Source organism: Moschus berezovskii, chromosome 15 (assembly GCF_049115385.1).
Source record: "Moschus berezovskii isolate FMDL1 chromosome 15, NW_MosBer_1.0, whole genome shotgun sequence".
In the NCBI taxonomy this organism is placed as follows: domain Eukaryota; kingdom Metazoa; phylum Chordata; class Mammalia; order Artiodactyla; family Moschidae; genus Moschus; species Moschus berezovskii.
In genome coordinates, this window is record NC_142474.1 from 28001987 (window position 1) to 28013455 (window position 11469).

The 11469-nt window shown below is 42.7% G+C and overlaps 1 non-coding gene across 1 annotated transcript; it reads right to left on the reverse strand.

Annotated features, from left to right (window-relative positions):
- Nucleotides 1-4850: 4850 nt before the first annotated feature.
- TRNAR-CCG (transfer RNA arginine (anticodon CCG)) lies at nucleotides 4851-4922 on the reverse strand. Its single transcript has one exon. It is a non-coding gene; the product is annotated as a tRNA-Arg (tRNA).
- Between the last annotated feature and the right edge of the window lie 6547 nt (nucleotides 4923-11469).

The following is an 11469-nucleotide window of genomic DNA, read 5'->3' on the forward strand; positions in this document are numbered from 1 at the left end:
CTGCTGTGTCTGAAATTAATACAGTTGCTCTTACTTTCTTTGGTTACTATTAGCATGGTATATTTTTCTTTATATCTAAAGTGGATTTCTTACAGACAATATAATACTGGGTCTTATTTTTTGATCCACTCTGACAATCTGTCTTTTAATTGGTACATTTAGACCATTGATATTCAAAGTGATTATTGACATAGTTGGATTAAAATCTACCATACTTATTACTGGGCTTCCCTGGTGGCTTAGATGGTAAAGAATCTACCTGCAATGTGAGAGACCTGGGTTTGATCCCTGAGTCAGGAAGTTCCATGGGAGAAGAGAATGGCTACCCATTCCAGTATTCTTGCCTGGATAATTCCACGGATGGAGGAGCCTGGTGGCTATAGTCCCTGGGGTCTCAAAGAGTCAGACAGAACTGAATGGGTCATGTATGGATGTGAGAGTTGGACTGTGAAGAAAGCTGATCGCCGAAGAATTGATGCTTTTGAACTGTGGTGCTGGAGAAGACTCTTGAGAGTCCCTTGGACTGCAAGGAGATCCAACCAGTCCATTCTAGAGGAGATCAATCCTGGGTGTTCATTGGAAGGACTGATGCTAAAGCTGAAACTGAAATACTTTGGCCACCTCATGCAACGAGTTGACTCATTGGAAAAGACTCTGATGCTGGGAAAGGTTGGGGGCGGGAGAAGAAGGAGAACACCGAGAATGAGATGGCTGGATGGCATCACCGACTCTGTGGACATGATTGAGTGAACTCCGGGAGTTGGTGATGGACAGGAAGGCCTGGCGTGCTGTGATTCATGGGGTCGCGGAGAGTCGGACACGACTGAGCGACTGAACTGAACTGAACACTTCCACATACTTACTACTGTTTTCTATTTATTACCCTTTTCCTTTGTTCCTATCTTTTTTTCATTATTTTTTTTTGTCTTCTGTGGTTTTAATTGAGCATTTTATAAGATTCCATTTCTTTCATTTATTAAAATGTTAGTTATACTTCCTAGAGTGGTTGTCCTAGAATTTGTAGTATGCATTTACAGCTAAAGCAGGTCCACTTTCAAATAACACTTTATGCCTTCATAAATAGTACAAGTGATCTGTAATGACAAAACTAAACCTAATTCTACTTCCCATCCTTGTTCATTGATGTCATTTATTTCACTTGTGTATGAGTATACACAAGCACATGTTCATATATTATGTAAAATGCATACAAATATATGCATAATTGAGTACACTGTTGCTATTATTATTTTGAACAAACTGTTATCTCTTTGGATCAATTAAGAATAAGAAAAATAAAAGTTTTTATTTTTCACATATTTCTTTTATAGTGCTCTTCCTTTTTTACATAGATCTGAGTTTCTGATCTATAAAAATTTTCCATCTCTCTGAATAACTTCTTTGAACATTTCTTGCAAGGCAGGTCTCATTCGTTCCATCGCTCAGGCGTGTCCGACTCTCTGCGACCCCATGGACTGTAACCTACCAGGCTTCTCTGTCCATGGGATTCTCCAGGCAAGAATACTGGAGTGGGTTACCATTTCCTTCTCCAGGGGATCTTCCCGACCCAGGGATCGAATCCGGGTCTCCCACATTGGAGGCAGACGCTTTAACCGCTGAGCCACCAGGGAAGCCCGCAAGGCAGGTCTACTAGCAACAAATTCCCTCAGTTTTGTTTGACTAAGAAAATCTTTATTTCTTCTTCAGTTTTGAAGGACATTTTTGCAGAGTACAGAATTCGAGGTTCAACCATTGATGTTTCAGCTCTTTTCTTTCTTATATGTATATTCAAAACCACTAATTGTCTTCTAAGCATGGCTTAGGTGCACGACACACGTTTTGATATATGTTTCTATGTATGTTTGTGTGTATATATACATACATAGAAACATATATCAAAACGTGTGTCGTGCACCTAAATATACATATGTATCGGAGAAGGCAACGGCAAGCTACTCCAGTACTCTTGCCTAGAAAATCCCATGGATGGAGGAGCCTGGCAGGCTGCAGTCTGTGGGGTCGCTAGGGGTCGGACACGACTGAGCGACTTAACTTTCACTTTTCACTTTCACACATTGGAGAAGGAAATGGCAACCCACTCTAGTGTTCTTGCCTGGAGAATCCCAGGGATGGGGGAGCCTGGTGGGCTTCCGTCTATGGGGTCACACAGAGTCGGACACGACTGAAGTGACTTAGCAGCAGCAGCAGCATACATATGTATATACGTACATATATATGTAATATTTCATGTGTATTTGAAAAGTATGCGAATTCTGCAGTTGTAGGGTACAGTATTCATGTAAATTAGGTCAAGTTTGTTAATCATAGTGCAAAAAGCTTTTGTATCCTTTTTGGCATTTTGTCTGCTTATTCTTTTATTTCCTGAGAGAGGCATGTTAGAATCTATCAAAGCAATTGAAGATTTTCTGTTCCCTCTTTTATTTCTATCAATGTATGCTATATGTATTTTGAATATATGTTAATTAGGTACTTGCAAATTTTGAATAGTTACATCTTCCTGATAGATTCTTTCACCACTGCAAGAGATCTCCTTTTATTTCTAGTAATGCTTTTTTCTTTACAATTGACTTTGCTTGGTATTAGTAGAGTAAACCTCCAGTTTTTTATTAGTGAGTATATGTGTACCTTTCCTGTGCTTTGATGTTCAGTTTGTCTGTATCCTTGTGTAGAAAGTGAGTCTCTTCCACAGCACAGATTTAAAATAAAAAAAATCCAATCAGACATTTTTTTAAACTGGAGAATTTAGTCAACTTACCTTATGTAAGTACTGACATAACTAAGTGTATATCTTTAATTTAATTATTTGTTTTCTCTTCCATCATTTTACCTGTTTTTTCTCCCTTTTCCTGGTTTCTTTTATATTAATCCATATTTTTAATATATATTCTCCCTTTTAGCTTGTCATGCATTCCATTGCTATTGTTTTAGTACTAAACTAGCTGTTATAACATGTAAACCTGAGTCCTTAATGTATATCTGTCTAATAATCACTTGCACCACTTCCAAGATGAGTCAGTTACCATAGAACACTTCACTTAATCTTTAACATTTGTGATTGGTATATTTTATTTTTAAATATATTTTAAGTACCACTAGGCAATGGCAAGCCACTCCAGTACTCTTGCCTAGAAAATTCCATGGATGGAGGAGCCTGGTAGGCTGCAGTCCGTGGGGTCGCTAAGGGTCGGACACGACTGAGCGACTTCACTTTCACTTTTCACTTTCATGCGTCGGAGAAGGAAATGGCAACCCACTCCAGTGTTCTTGCCTGGAGAATCCCAGGGACGGGGGAACCTGGTGGGCTTCCGTCTATGGGGTCACACAGAGTCGGACACGACTGAAGTGACTTAGCAGCAGCAGCAGCAGCAGACTGTATTATTATTATTCTGTACCATTAATAATTCTTGAGACTGACCCATTTATTTACATATTTATTTTTATTCCTGAGTCTGTGCTTTTGAGTGGGATTTTATGATACCTATAGATAACACTTTCATAGTTCGCAGATTTTTGTTTGTTTGAGAAAATCTTTCTTTAGTCCTCACTTTTGAATGATAGTTTCACTGGACAGAGAATTCTAGGTTGGATATTAGTTTATTTAACCACTTTACAGATAGCGTTCCTTTTTCAACTGAAATCCACTGTTTCTGTTGAGAAGTTAGCTGTCATACTTACTCTTTGCTCCTTGAGGGCAATGCTTTAGTTCTGGGCAACTCTTCCCTTTGTTTTAAGAACCTAGGTTTGTTAAAACAGGTTTGTTTCTTAAAACAATCCTGCTTGTCAGATTTATTGTTACTCCTTTGAAATCATATGATCTATTTCTTTCTGGTTGCTTTTAAGTTTTTCTCTTTGTCCTATATTCTCAGTGGTTTGAACACACTAATCATAGTTATTTTAAAATCCATAATTTACAGTGTTAATAAATGGATCATCTATAGATCTGTTTCCATTGTCTGCTTTTTCTCTGTGTCTTATTTCATAGTATACATGCTATTTTTAAAACTTTTGTTTGAATAATGGAATAGAGCCTCTCTCTGATACTATACTCCAGAATATGATTTTATTTAATGTATCTTCTCATAGCAGGCAGATACATTAGGGGGAGAACACCTTAAGCCAGTTAGAATTTCTTTTATCATTTCAAGACTTAGTCTCTTCTTTCCTTTGCTCCTTTTCCTAAGGAGCCCTGAGGTCCAGTTTTACCTCATTAGGACCATGAGCTGAAAGTGATGCTATTTCTCTGACACGTAGATAAATTTCTATTTCTTCTGCTTGTTTTCTTAGCCTTTCACTATTCTCCACTTAGCCATCAGCAAACATCTCCAGGGAAAAATAGAATATGAACTTGTGTCTCTATTTTCAACTTCTCTTCAAGGTCTTGGGTCTACATGTCCTGAGAACCTTGGCATCCTAGAATACCAGCTTATTTTGCAGACCTCTGACACACCCAGAGCTCTGCCTAACTCCCACCTTCAGCTTGGGCTTTCTGCTGGCCTTCTCAGCCTGTGTCCATACTCTTTGCAAACTGGCAGAAATTCATGGGGAGCAGTGTGGTAGATTGGTCTCATCCAATCACGTTTTCCTTTTCTCTGGGCAAAACATTGTTTGGTAGTTCTCTCTTTAATCTTGGCAAAAAAAAGCATCGTTTTGTAAAATTCAGCTTTATATGTGTGTATTTTACCTAGTTTTTCACTAAAGTGAAAGTGAAGTCCCTCAGTCATGTCCAACTCTTTGCGACCTTGTGGACTGTAGCCTACCAGGCTCCTCCGTCCATGGGATTGTCCAGGCAAGAGTACTGGAGTGGGTTGCCATTTCCTTCTCCAGGGATCTTCCCAACCCAGGGATCGAACCTGGGTCTCCCGCATCGGAGGCGGACTCTTTAACCTCTGAGCCACCAGGGAAGCCTTTTAGTTTTTCACTAAAAGATTTATCTGTCTGCAGACTAGTCCTTTATACCTTTAACCAGATGATAGATTTTATCATCTTAGTCACCTGATACCCTATCATAAAGTAATATTCTATTTTTAAGTCAAAAGTTCTGTTGTTGTAAGAGAACAGAAACTGATCCTGTTTAAACAAATAAAAAATAAACAAACCAAAAAAGTACCCTCTGGGATAGGCATCACTTTTCCCCTTGTGGTGCACGTGACCATCCGAGGCTGTGGAAGGTTAAGTAACAGGCTGCACAGTCAGGAGTAGTGGATGGGATTCAAACTGGTGCTCTCCGGCGCTGAAACACTACTGTGTACAGCAGCTCCCTGGTAAGAGTGTGGATTCACATGCGGTTGTAAGAAATAACACAAGGAAATCCTATATATTCAGCTCTTCCCCAGTAACATCCTGAACAGCTACAGTATAACATTAATATGAGGATATAGATGTGGATTCAATCAATGAATTTTATTCATACTTCATCCATTTCACGTGCACCCATTTGTGTAAGTGCATGTCATCCCGTGTGGATTCCTGTGACCTTCGCCACAGTCAAGATAAAGAACCTCTATCGCAGGGACTCTTACAGACTCTTACGGACCACGGACACCTCTCTTCCCCTAGCAACCCCTAACCTGCTTCCTATCTCTACAGTTTTGTCATTTCAGGAATGTTATGTAAATGGAATCATACACTATGTAATCTTTTAAGATTGACTTTTATCACTCAACATAACTCCCTTGAAACCCATCCAGGGTTTTGCATACATTAATAATTTGTTCATGCTTATTGCTGAGCGGTATTCCACATGGGTTTACCTTTAGGATCGAATAAGATACACTAGGTAAAATGCTTAACACAGTGAGTGTCACATAAAAGGGCATCCCAGAGTGGGAGCTGGTGCTGTTTCTCCAAGCAGAAACATGATATAATTTCTAAAAATTGAGTTCAATTACACACACAGCTTTAGAAGTTGAAGTGATCCAAGCACTCTTACAGTGTGCTAAGTGTTTGGAGGCTGAATCGAGGCACTCTCCAGTCCTCCAGGACTTAGAAATACTGGCATATGTTGGCTTTGGAGAAATAGAACATCACTGAATTCCCTAGAATTGAGAGGCAAAGCCAGTTGAGGAGGCAGACAGGAGATTGACTCTTCTGGGCCCCCCCCCCCCGCCGCCCCCGACTGAATCTATTAGCATATCTAAGGAGAGTTTGTGCTGTTCTAGGAAGGGTCGGTCTGTCAGGGAAGCACAGTCAAGTAGGGATACTACTAGCAGATGCTGGGAGATGGATTCAGAGCCTCTTCAGCTACAGGGAGCTGAGCCATCCGAGCCACCTCTGCCCAGAGCAGCAAAACCTGTCACGTGAGGCTGATGCATCTTCTTCTCAGCCTGACAGCATCAGTGATTCAGTACCCCCAACTCTTCTTGTTTCTGTTCCAGGCTCCCCAGGTTTGTTGCTGATGGTTTATAATGCTCTTCCCCCCACACTCCTCTCCCCTGCCCCCACCCCATTGGTCTGTCTACAGGGAGATAGTGCAGGAGTCCCAGGGGCTGTAAGCCTTCAATTCTCAGTAGGACTGACTTCTCATTGTTAAATCAGACAAGTGATATTCTGAATGTGATTTGACTTACGTCTGTGGTGAGGGACAGGCTTGGTGATGCAGAGGCAAATTTTCCAGTTACCTTGATACCAGGCTTCCTGTGGACACTTTTATATGCATCGCCTTGTGCTGATCCTCACTTCAATTCTAGGAGGTCTGATTAGCCATGTTTGAGGATCCAGAGCATGGTTAGATGTGTGAGCATGGCTCCTTCTATCCAAAGCAAACAAGTGGCAGAGCTGGGATTTGAACCCAGGGAAGCTTGACTTCCAGCCTGGGTCCTTAGCCACTGAACTACAGACCTGAGTTACCATAAGCAGAATGGTTGGCATTTGGGTCTTTTACTTCAGCTGGAGAAGAGGGATGCCCTCTCAGTGAGCTGGCAGAATCAGTATTTGGTCTGTAAACCAGTGGCCACAGCCTGAACCAGGGGGAATTTATAGGCTGAAGGGGACCATAGGAATGAAGATAATATACAGCCATAAAAGGAATAAAATCACTGGACTTCCCTGGTGGTCCAGTGGACAAGAATCCACTTGCCAACGCAGGGGATGTGGGTTTAATCCCTGGCCTGGGAAGATTCCACGTACCGTGGAGTACTGAGCCTGTGTGCAACAACTACTGAACCCGCACTGCAGAGCCTGTGCTCCACAACAAGAGTAGCCACGACAATGAGAAGCCTGTGCGCTGCAACGAAGAGTAGCCCCTGCTCGCTGCAATGAAAGAGAGCCCATGAAAAAGCAATGAAGACCCAGCGCTGCTAAAAATAATAACATAAAATAAATTTAGAAAAAAATACAATTGCTAATACTTACTGAATGTCTGTTTGCACCATGATACCAGGCTTCCTTATATTTTATATGTTAACTCCTTAATCCTCAAAAAAAGCCTTTGAGATAAGATTATTAGCTGCATTTTGCAGATGAGGAAACCGAGGCACAAAGAAATTAGGTAAGTCACCTAGGGTCAGTAAACATGGCTCAAATGATAAAGAATCCACCTGCAATGTAGGAGACCTACATTGTTCAATCCCTGGGTTAGGAAGATCCCTTGAAGAAGGAAATGGCAACCCAGTCCAGTATTCTTGCCTGGAGAATCCCCATGGACAGAGGAGTTTGGTGGACTATGGTTCATAGGGTTGCAAAGAGTTAGACAGGATTGACGGGACTTAGCAGGCATGCACAAAGAGTGAAGAAAATTCAGAATTATCTATTTCCCCTCCTGTCACATTTAATTTCCATGCCATTCTTTGTTTCAAACCAGGTAAAAATCCATGAAAAAGTTAGTGGAAATGAACGGGTCCTTGTTGGACGAGTCAGATCAGACAAAGCTCCTTCATGCGGAAATTGCCTTAAAATTTGCCCAAGAGTTTACCCTGAAAATTGGGCTGTCTCTGAAACTTTAAGAAGGCAGAGGCTTATCAAAAAGAAAGGTAAAAAGAGATGAAACAAGTTCAAAGATATTTCAAAAGGAAAGGGCTTCAAATAAGAAGATTCCAAATGATTCCTTTGAGTCCTAAGAAAAGGCTATTTGTACGGGGGGAGTCTGCTGGAGACATTTGCCCCCTGACTTTGCTGCAGGGAGGTGAACTGTGAATATTTAAGGAGTTGTAACATCACTGTGCATATTTATATCCACCAAAAAGACCAAGATATTTGATTGGGAACAGCTGCTTTTAATTCTTACAAGGCTTTGAAATCACCAGAAATAGGATGCTTTTGCTCACCACGAGATGCCCAAACTTTTGCAGGGAAGATGTTCTCAGAGAAAAACCCCCAAAGAGAATGAGACTGGGGGACCCATGTCTGCTATACTCCCCTCCCCACTGAGATTCCAACAATTCTTGTGTGTGTGTAGTGGGGGATGAGGGTTGCACCTAGCTTAGAGTTGTAAGACAGGACTTCAAGAAAGTCTTCTAAGAAGAAAAAAGTCCCTGTGTATATTTTATTAAAAAAGAATTGTTCTGTGCTCATATAAGAGAGCCATTTCACCCTCTTGGAGGGTTGCATGCATTCTTATATTAAAATCTCTTTGGAGCCCTGCACAGAGGAAACTTAATCAACCAATGAAGCTCAGTGTTCTTCAAGCTTATTGACCACATACCTTTTGTTTCAAGGAACATGTGCTTTGGAGATGCTCCTTTCCTAGATTTTCAATTGGCACTTGGGCTCTCCAGTGGCTCAGCAGTAAAGAAAATTCCTGCCATATAGGAGATGCAGGTTCGATCCCTGGGTCGGGAAGATCCCCTGGAGGCTGGCATGGCAACCCACTCCAGTATTCTTGCCCAGAGAATCCCATGGACAGAGGAGCCTCGCGGGCTACAGTCCATGGGGTCACAAAGAGTTGGACATAGTTGACTAACTGAGCACACACACATAGGCACCCCCATCATGGGAAAAGAGCTGGGGTACTGATGCCCAGGGCAGAGGCTTTCAGCTGAGAGCTCTCACCACTTTACTGAAAGGAAGTATTTCCCTAATGCATCATGCTTCCTTAAAAGACTGACAGGTTAGTGAGTCCATTTGGTTTCAAGCAGGATGGTACAATGTGACATACCATCATACCATGTATGTTATTATGACATACAACGACATACTTTGGTTATTGCACCAATCTTGCTTCAGTTTTGACAATACCATCAAAGTAAACACATTCGGTAGGACTTTTTAGGTAAAACAAACAAAATCCAGCTCAAACAGGATTAGGCAAAGAAAAGAGGGACAGGATTAGGCAAAGAAAAGAGGGATTAACTGGCTGAAGGCCCAGTTGACCTGGGGGCCATTAGGCTTTTCTTTCTCTCATGCTTGAGGTTGGTTTCATTTCTAAGAGGCCTCATACAGTGGGTTCTCTCCAAGTCACAGCATAGCTGGCTACCAGTGGCTCCAGGCTCACATCCTACCAGCTCAGCACCCTCTCCAGGAAAAGAGCACAAATCTGGCAACCCCCTAGAGCGCCATTTCACTGGACTGGATTGAGTGTCCATCTCTGAGCTAATTACCAGGATTGGATGTGGAACGTGGGACCTGTTCCTGGAACTGGAGTGTGGGTCAGTTCCCTCCAAAGACACGGTCTGAGAGTGGAGGAGGTAGGATCTACAGCAAGATGAGGAGGTGATCCAGGAGAAGGGGAGTGCGTGCTTGGAGGTGACAGGGCCACCCCCTATGTTCAGGCTGAGAATGCAAGATGAATGGTGCTTAGGCTCCAGGAGAAGCGAGGACCAACATAAAGTTCTTCCGACTGCCTATCCAACTGGAATGTCCCTGAGGTTGGTGCTTAATAAATCTTTGTAAGTAAAAAAAAAAAAAAATGACTTGGGAAAACAGCTGATGTCAAACTGTGCTCTATATGGCAAGGTGGCAGACTGCTGGAAAGAGGCACGGATGCTGACTGCCTTCTACCCCTCTGGCTTGACAAGCAGACTCTCTGACACCAGAGCTCCTCTGAGAGACAAGGTACCAAAGTCTGGGGAAATTAGGTGAAGTCCCTACGGGATCTGCCACACCCCAACATTGGAATCCCAGGCTGATGCAGCTTTCAGTCCCTGAGAGCCTGTGACTCTGCAGGGCGGAGGGGGCCCCATATAGACGGGGCTCCCTGCAGTGCCTGTGGAATCCTGAGGAGGAGGGGATGAGGAGATGGGACCCTGTATGGAAGCCTCCTGCCAAGGCACACGGTTGATCCGGGCAGGTAACTGCCATCACGACAAGCCTGCCTACCCTCGAGCCTCTCTAAAGCCAGGGCCTGGCTGCTGTGGGGACCTGACTTACTCTGGACTTGCAAGGGATTGATCTCAAGGGCTCTGTAGACAAGTTGGCTCTGGGTCTCCCAAACCCAAAATGCAGGTTGTGCTCTCCCAGGTCCTTTCTCCATCACGATCTTCCACTTACATGCCTTTGCAGACCTGAATCCCAGATGGAATGACTGCAGTCCCAGCTTTTCCTCCTCCAGCCCTGTAATTGTCTTAATAATAACAGGTGTGGCCCAGCCTGGATGGAATGGGCTCCCTGATAACTGATAAGTGGGTCTGAACTACAGCTTCGTTTTATGCCAGCTGTGGGTCATTGGGAGAGAGGGGTTCGGTTTCTTTTCTTTCTTGATAAACTTTAAATTTTAGAATAATATCTATTTACAGGAAAACCACTAAGATGCTATGAAGAGCTCTCATACACGCAAACCCAGTTTCTCCTGTTGGTAATAAACTACATCAGTATGATATATTTGCTAATGAGTCAATATGGATAATCATCATTTACTGAAGTCCATACTTTAGACAACCTATACACCATATTAAAAAGCAGAGACATTACTTTGTCAACAAAGGTCCGTCTAGTCAAGGCTATGGTTTTTCCAGTAGTCATGTATGGATGTGAGAGCTGGACTATAAAGAAAACTGAGTGCCAAAGAACTGATGCTTTTGAACTGTGGTGTTGGAGAAGACTCTTGAGAGTCCCTTGGACTACAAGTAGATCCAACCAGTCAATCCTAAAGGAAATCAGTCCTGAATGTTCATTGGAAGGACTGATGTTGAAGCTGAAACTCTAATACTTTGCCCACCTGATGCAAAGAGCTGACTCATTTGAAAAACCCCTGATGCTGGGAAAGATTGAAGGCAGAAGAAGGGGACGACAGAGGATGAGATGGTTGGATGGCATCACTGACTCAATGGACATAAGTTTGAGTAAACTCTGGGAGTTGGTGATGGACAGGGAGGCCTGGCGTCCTGCAGTCCATGGGGTCGCAAAGAGTTGGACATGACTGAGCAAGTGAACTGAACTGGACTGATACTTTATTCAGACTTCACTGTGTGCTCAGACACTCAAGGGGTGCTAGTGATAAAGAATCTGCCTGCCAATGCAGGAGGCACAAGAGAGGAAGGTTGGATATCTGAGTCAGGAAGATCCCCTGGAGGAGGA